We start from the raw sequence: 8412 nt of genomic DNA, 5'->3' as shown, positions 1-8412 counted from the left end.
CACTGAACCTGCTGAGGCTTCGGGCAAAGGACTGGTGGAGATTGACGACTGGGTTATACACCGATGATCAGCAGGCTACTGTTACTTGGGAGCAGTTCAGGGATATGTTTCGCACCCGCTACGTTCCGCGCGTGGAATGGGAGCGGTTGGCTTAGGAGTTTTTGACATTGAGGAATGATGGGGAGTCCGTGATGGAGATTACCCAGATGTTCACTAAGAGGGCTATGTTTTGCCCAGAGTTTGCGTCATAGCACTCTCAGATGACCTGTTATCTAAGTATGCTCAAGACGGATATACGGCAATTTGTGGCTACACAACGTTGTGATACCCTCCTGGATCTTCAGGAAGCTGCGAGGCGACATGAGTTAGAGATCGAGCTGCAGTTGAGGGAGCAGCGTCAGGTTCCAACACAGTCTCAGCCGACATCTAAGCGGTTTAAGACCGCTGATACTTGGACCGGGGGTCAGTAGAGTCGCACCTGTGGAAAGTGCGGCCGAGGTCATTCAGAGGTTTTTCGAGCGGGAGGAGGCTGCCACAAATGTGGCAAGTAGGGGCATTATGCCAGGGACTGTCGTCAGTCCGCCCGTCCAACATATATGAGGATTTGTTTCCATTGTCATCTGCTTGGTCACGTGAAGACCAACTGTCCGCAGCTCGCCACCATGCCGGCGCAGGGTCCCACGCCAACTGCTATGTGGATTGGAGATGGGAGGCCAGTCAAGGTGGAGCCTCCGAAGGCTCAGGGTCGCGCCTTCCAGCTCACGGCCGAGGAGGCCAAGGCAGCACCGGATGTGGTTGCTGGTACGTTTATGTTCTCTGTCTCAGTTATTGTATTTGTGATATGCTTATTGGCTGTACCTATGATTAGATACGTTTTTAGTGAATTCTTTTCCTGCTTTCGTATTATTTGACTTGGAGGCGAGTCATTCGTTCGTAACTCAGACTTTCAGTAGAGGGTTTAGTGTGTCGGTAGATGAGCTTGAGTGCCTGTTGCGAGTCTCGATCGCCAACGAGCACGGGGTTTCTGCTTCTTCGGTCTACCAGGGATGCAAATTGGAGATTTTTGGGGTGCCCTTCCTGATAGATTTGATCCCTATTCCCATGGGGGAAGTGTGCGTGATCGTAGGGATGGATTGGCTCAGTCGATTTGGCACCATGATCGACTGTGAAGGGCGGCGAGTGGTAGTTTGAACCCCAAGTGGGGGAGAACTGGTGGTATATGGCGAGGGCACCAGGATGGGATCAGGGTTTTGTGCGGCGGCCAGGGCTCAACAGTATATACATCATGGGTGTGTTGGTTATTTAGCGTACGTGGTGGATACGCGGGTTAGGGATCAGCCGTCAGTTTTGGAGGTCCCTGTAGTTAGAGAGTTTCCTGACGTGTTTCTGGAGGAATTACTCGGAGTGCCTCCGGAGAGGCAGGTTGAGTTCAGGATTGATCTACTGCCGGGTGCGGCCCCTATCGCTAAGGTGTCGTACCGACTGACACCGCCAGAGATGCAAGTGTTGTCATCTGAGTTGCAGGAACTGCTGGGTAAGCGGTTTATTTGTTCGAGTAGTTCGCCTTGGGTAGCATCGATCCTTTTCATCAGGAAGAAGGACGGTTCGCACAGGATGTGCATTGACTATAGGGAGCTGAACAAGTTAATGGTGAAGAACCGTTATCTACTCCCAAGGATAGATGGTCTTTTCAATCAACTGTAGGGTGCATCTTGGTTTTACAAGATTGATTTGAGGTCAGGATATCACCAGGTCAGGGTGAGGGAGGAAGACATAGAGAAGACCGCTTTTCGGACTCGTTATGGTCATTACGAGTTCGTGTTGATGCCGTTTGGGCTCACCAATGCGCCAACAGTGTTCATGGATTTGATGAACTTAGTCTGTAGACCGATGCTTGATCGCTCTGTCATTATGTTCATAGATGATATTTTGGTGTATTCCAAGACCCGAGAGCAGCACCAGAAGCATCTCAGGGAGCTGCTGGAGGTCCTGCAGCGAGAACGGTTGTATGCCAAGTTCTCGAAGTGTGTGTTTTGGTTACGAGAGGTCTAGTTCCTCGAACATCTCGTTAACCAGGAGGGGATTTTGGTCGATCCGGCCAAGGTGGAGGCGGTTATGTAGTGGGAGACTCCGAAATTTCCCTCAAACATCAGAAGTTTCTTGGGCTTAGCAAGGTACTACCAGAGATTTATCCGAGACTTCTCCAAGATCGCAGTACCCCTCACTCGTCTTACGAGGAAGGGGGTGGATTTCCGGTGTGGCCCTGAGCAGCAGAGGGCATTTGAGACCCTTCGACGGTGTTTATGCGAGGTGTCGGTGTTGACCCTCCCCGAGGGAGTTGAGGACTTCGTGGTATTTTGTGATGCATCCATCATAGGCTTAGGGGGAGTCCTCATATAGAGGGGACGAGCGATAGCCTATGTTTCGAGGCAGTTGAAGCTGCATGAGACGAGATACCCCATGCACAAACTTTGGAGGCACTATTTGCACGGGGTCCGTTGCACTATATACACGGATCACAAAAGTTTGAGACACATCATGGATCAGCCGAACCTGAACATGAGGCAACGCAGGTGGCTGGATGTGGTCAAGGACTATGATTGTGAGATCCTTTACCATCCTGGTAAAGCGAATGTGGTTGCGGATGCTCTAAGCCGCAAGTCAGCTGGGTCCTCTACCCCAGCAAGGTTTATAAGGATAGCGGTGGATTCCCCGCTGGTGGTTTTGGTTAGGGATGCTCAGATTGAGGGTATGAGACCAGGGAACTGGAAGTTGGAAAGGATTAAGGGCGAAAGAATCCGGTTTGTTCAGGATGGCCGCGGATTTTTGACCCGTTACGGTCGGGTTTGGGTGTCGATGTCTGGAGGGGTCCGGCAGACAGTGATGGAGGAGGCTTATAAGTCTCGTTTTTCTATTCACCCGGGGGCCACCAAGATGTACTGTGATTTGAGTTCGAGTTATTGGTGGCCTGGTATGAAGCGAGATATTGCTTGGTTTGTTGAGAGGTGTTGATCTGTAGGTTGGTCAAGGACGAGCATCAGAGACTGCATTGTAAGCTGCAGCCTCTGGAGATTCCCATGTGGAAATGGGAACGGATCGCAATGGATTTCATCATGAAGTTTCGATGACGGCAAAGGGGTTCGATGCTATATGGGTCATCGTGGATCGATTGACCAAGAGTGCCCATTTCCTAGCCATACAGGAGAGTTCGTCGGCAGAGAAGTTGTCCGACCTGTACGTCAGCGAGATTGTCTATCGCCATGGGGTCCCAGTTTCCATTGTTTTCGATCGGGATGTCAGATTTACTTCCCATTTTTGGCAGAAGTTCCACGAGGAACTGGGTATAAGACTGCATTTTAGTACGATATTCCATCCGCAGATTGATGGGCAGAGTGAGCGGACCTTTCGGACCCTCAAGGATATGTTGAGGGCATGTGTCATTGATTTCGGTGGGAGTTGGGATTCCCACCTACCGCTTGCAGAGTTTGCCAACAACAACAATTATCATTCCAGTATTGATGCCCTACCTTTCAAGCTATTGTTGATGGGTTTTGAGCATTCTAACACTTCCTAAGTGTACATGCAACCCTAATAACCTTGGATCTATGTTTGTCTAATTATCATGCAAAGTTGAATTCCAAGGTTATATTCCTATCTAGCATACATGGGGAACAATTTTAACTTGAATCATAGATATAATAACTTACCTTGTTGTTGCTTGTGTTCCTTGAAACCTTGTGAGCCTAGCACCCCAAGTGTGATGCCTCAAATGCTTCACACAACACCAAATGCTCTTGGAAAAACTCTTGAGATAATACACACTTCTCAAAATCGGCCAAGCCCTCTAGTTTCTTAGTGTTCAACTTCTGTCGCCAATTTTGTGGAGAATGGGTCTCTTATATATTGTTGACACATCTAGGGTTACACCATGTAAACCCTAATGTGTCATGACTCTTCATTTCCATGACCCATGGGTTTGTAACTCCCATGGAGCATCCATGGAGCATCCTATGGGTAGAACCCAACTTGATAATCCATGGAGCCTCTTAGCCCACTATACAAGATATGGATGATTTACATAATCAACCTATATATTTAATTAGTTATCCTTTGATCACTTAATTAATTCCAAATTAATTCTTTGATCAACTAATCAAATAATATTATTAATATATTAGAACTTATAATATATTAATAATCTCCAAGTGTTATTTCTCTCATTTAGTCTATCCAATTGCATGGTGCCATGCAACCCAAATGGACCATGCCGGGTCGGGTCAAGTACAAGCCCGAAATAGTTATGGACTTAGACACCTTATCGAACAGTCTCCCACTTGGATAAGTCTAATAACTATATCTCTAGTACTTCAGGAACCGACCGGCAATCGTAGCTCTTTCAAGGTCTCTCGGAACTGAGAAGATGATGGTACGCCATTTAAGATAAGTGATCATATAATCCTCCGTTCTAGATATCAGCCGGACAAATACATGGAACATTGTCTTGCTTATTGTCCAGCATTTGTTTCCCGATTTCCGATTTGTTTGACATAGAACTTAATTGAACACATCAACTTAGTTCTGACCGGGCCCGGTACATGGGTCAAAACAAAATCATCGAGGGGCCCAGATATCAGCTTCTAATCCAAGAAGGAACAGATAAACTTCGACTCATATGTTTGTTCTACCACTCATTGAATTACACACAAAAGTACGTTTTAGAACATCGAGTTACCAATGCGGTTTCGTACAGTCAATGCATAACCAGCTTGTAAGTAACAAATCATATCTCTAGGTTTGAAGACTTATATGATATTACCGTCTCACGATCACTCGAGATAGAATTCCATGAAGTGATTCCAGTGAGCGTGGGTTGAGTCCAATGCTCAGAACTTATGAGCACTCATGATTGTTGTAGCCTTGTCCAAGACCTCTACAACCAAACATGACAGTCTTGATTCATATCTACTTCCAACATATGACCGACTGTGGAGGTTTGAATAATATGTTATACCAAACAAAATTATTCTGGAAGTCAAAACATGCAAAAGAAATATAGTAAACGATCGACAAGAGATAGTAACACTTTAATCATAAATAAAATACTTTTTATTCATCATCAAATGTCAATTACACTTTACATATTTCGAGACTATCTAACTACTAAATCTAATATCATCCTTCAGCCCTATGCTCCGAGCATGCTGGAGATGCTTAACCCGGGACAGTCCCTTTGTGAGGGGATCTGCTGGATTCTCATCTGATGATACCCTCTTTGCCACGAGGTGTCCTTCTTCGATCCGATGTCTAATGAAATGGTATTTTCTGTCGATGTGTCTGGATCTCCCATGATCCCTTGGTTCCTTGGCTAAGGCAACAACACTTTCACTATCACGGAAAATTTCCATTGGCTCTTTAATAGCTGGTACAACTCCAAGGTCTCCAATGAAGTTCTTCAGCCATATAGCCTCTTTTACTGCTTCGCTAGCTGCAATATACTCTGATTCACAAGTAGAATCTGCCACTGTCTCTTGCTTGGAACTCTTCCAAGAAATTGCTCCTCCGTTTAGGGTAAAGACCCAGCCCGACTGAGAGCGGCAATTATCCCTATCAGTCTGGAAGCTAGCATCACTATACCCTACAACTCTCAAGTCATCACTCCCACCGAGGGTAAGAACCCAGTCCTTAGTCCTCCGTAGGTACTTGAGGATATTCTTTACCGCAGTCCAGTGTGCCTTGCCAGGGTTCGCCTGATACCTGCTAACCATGCTCAAGGCAAACGCTACATCGGGTCGAGTACACGTCATAGCATACATGATCGATCCTACAGCCGAAGCGTAAGGTGTTCGACTCATTTCTGCTATCTCAGCCTCAGTGCTAGGGCTTTGTGTCTTACTCAATCTGGTTTTACTCTGGATGGGTAACTCTCCTTTCTTGGAATCCTGCATGCTGAATCTCTTCAGCACCTTATCCAAGTAGGTACTCTGACTAAGTCCAATTAGTCTTTTACTCCGATCTCTCAAGATCCTTATCCCTAGAATATAGGCAGCTTCACCAAGGTCCTTCATAGCAAAACACTTCCCAAGCCAGGATTTTACTTCCTGCAGGGTTAGAATGTCGTTTCCTTTGAGTAGTATGTCATCCACATACAATACCAAAAAGCTAACTATACTCCCACTAGCCTTGACATAAACACAAGATTCATCTTCACTCCTAGAAAAGCCAAATTCCTTGACCTTTTCATCAAAGCAAAGATTCCATCTGCGAGGTGCTTGCTTCAATCCATAAATGGATTTCTCAAGCTTACACACTCTATTAGGGTACTCGTTGCTGACAAAACCCTCTGGCTGACTCATGTAAACATCTTCAGCCAACTTCCCATTAAGGAAAGCGGTTTTGACATCCATCTGCCATATTTCATAATCATGAAATGCAGCTATGGCTAACAGAACCCGAATAGACTTAATCTTGGCTACTGGAGAAAAGTTCTCATCATAATCCACTCCAGGAGTTTGAGAGAAGCCCTTTGCAACCAGTCTAGCCTTATAAGTGTGTACTTTACCATCCATGTCGGTCTTCTTCTTGAAGACCCATTTGCACCCTACTGTCTTACGACCTGGTACATTTTCAACCAAGTTCCAAACTTGATTGTCATACATGGATTGTATCTCGCTATCCATAGCCTCTTTCCATTTAGCAGACTCGGGGCCTGCCATGGCTTCCTCGTAGCTGTTAGGGTCATCTTGACTTACTAGTGTCTCATCACTAATAAGTGTCTCACCTTCTGCAGTAATATGGAAACCATAGTAATGCTCAGGTGCACTCCTAACTCTCGTGGAACGTCTCAGAGGTACAGATTTGTCAATTTGCTCAACAGGAGTTTCCTCCTCAAGTTGAGGGCTAGAGTTTGAAGTTCCTTCACCGCTTGATTCTTGAATTTCTTCAAGATCAATTTGCCTCCCACTGTCTCCTTGGCTTATAAACTCTCTTTCTCGAAAGACTCCTCTTCTTGCTACAAAAACCACATTGTCACTAGGTCTGTAGAAGAGGTAACCAAAGGATCGCTGTGGGTAACCGATGAAAATACACCTCTCGCTTCGAGGTTCGAGCTTATCATGAGTCTCGTGTCTCACGAAAGCCTCGCAACCCCAAATCTTGATGTGGTCTAGTTTAGGTACTTTACCAGTCCACATCTCGTGAGGAGTTTTGGCAACTTTCTTTGTAGGGACTAGATTAAGAATATGGGCGGCAGTCTCTAAGGCATACCCCCAGAATGAGATTGGTAGCGAAGCTCGACTCATCATGGAACGAACCATATCCAACAAGGTTCGATTACACCTCTCAGCCACACCATTCAACTGTGGTGTCCTGGGAGGTGTCAATTGTGAGACTATCCCACATTCCCTTAGATAGTCGAGGAACTCTGAACTAAGATACTCACCACCACGATCGGATCGAAGCATCTTAATGTTCCTGCCCAATTGATTCTCGACTTCCTGTTTAAATTCCTTAAACCTCTCGAAAGTCTCTGACTTATGCTTGATCAAGTAGACATATCCATATCTACTATAATCATCAGTAAAAGTCAAATAATAACGATTAGCATCCCTTGTGGCATGTTTGAATGGTCCACACACATCCGTGTGTATAAGGTCCAACAAACCTTCACCCCTCTCACACGAACCTGTGAAGGGTGACTTTGTCATTTTTCCAAGTAAGCATGATTCGCAACTATCATCTGACTTTAGGTCAAACGACTCCAAGACTCCATCCTTTTGGAGTTGGCCTATGCGTTTCTTGCTTATATGTCCAAGACGACAGTGCCATAAAGATGCTTTATCCAAGTTATTATTAGTAGAATCAATGCACAAAACATTATTTCCTAAGTTATCTACAACAGATACAGCTTCATACACACCATCACAAGGTAATGCTTTAAAATAAAGAACATTATTAAAGAAAGCATCAATAGAACCAACTTCATTATTAAATAAAAAGGTAAACCCTTGTTTGTACAAAGCATGAAAGGAAATAACATTTCTTGCCATTCCTGGTGAATAACAACACTTATTCAAATCTAAACTAAACCCACTTCTTAGCGATAAAGTATAAACTCCAATCTTGGTAACAGATATAGCTTTCCTATTCCCCATGATCAAGTTTATCCTTCCTTGCTCCACATACTCACTTCTTCTTAGTCCCTGCAAGTCACAACAAATATGAATACCACAACCGGTATCAAGGACCCAAGAATTAGAATGGAGTGAGTTATTAGAAATGATAGTGTAAATACCTGCATGGTTGGGTTTAACTTTCCCATCCTTCACATCTTGCTGGTATTTTGGGCAGTTCCGCTTCCAATGAGCCTTTTCATGGCAATAGAAGCATTCAGCCTCTTTTGGGTCAGAAGAAGGA

This window comes from Lactuca sativa, chromosome 3 (assembly GCF_002870075.4).
Source record: "Lactuca sativa cultivar Salinas chromosome 3, Lsat_Salinas_v11, whole genome shotgun sequence".
Lineage (NCBI taxonomy): Eukaryota > Viridiplantae > Streptophyta > Magnoliopsida > Asterales > Asteraceae > Lactuca > Lactuca sativa.
The sequence above is the reverse complement of the archived record's forward strand: the minus strand, read 5'-3'. Positions refer to the sequence as shown.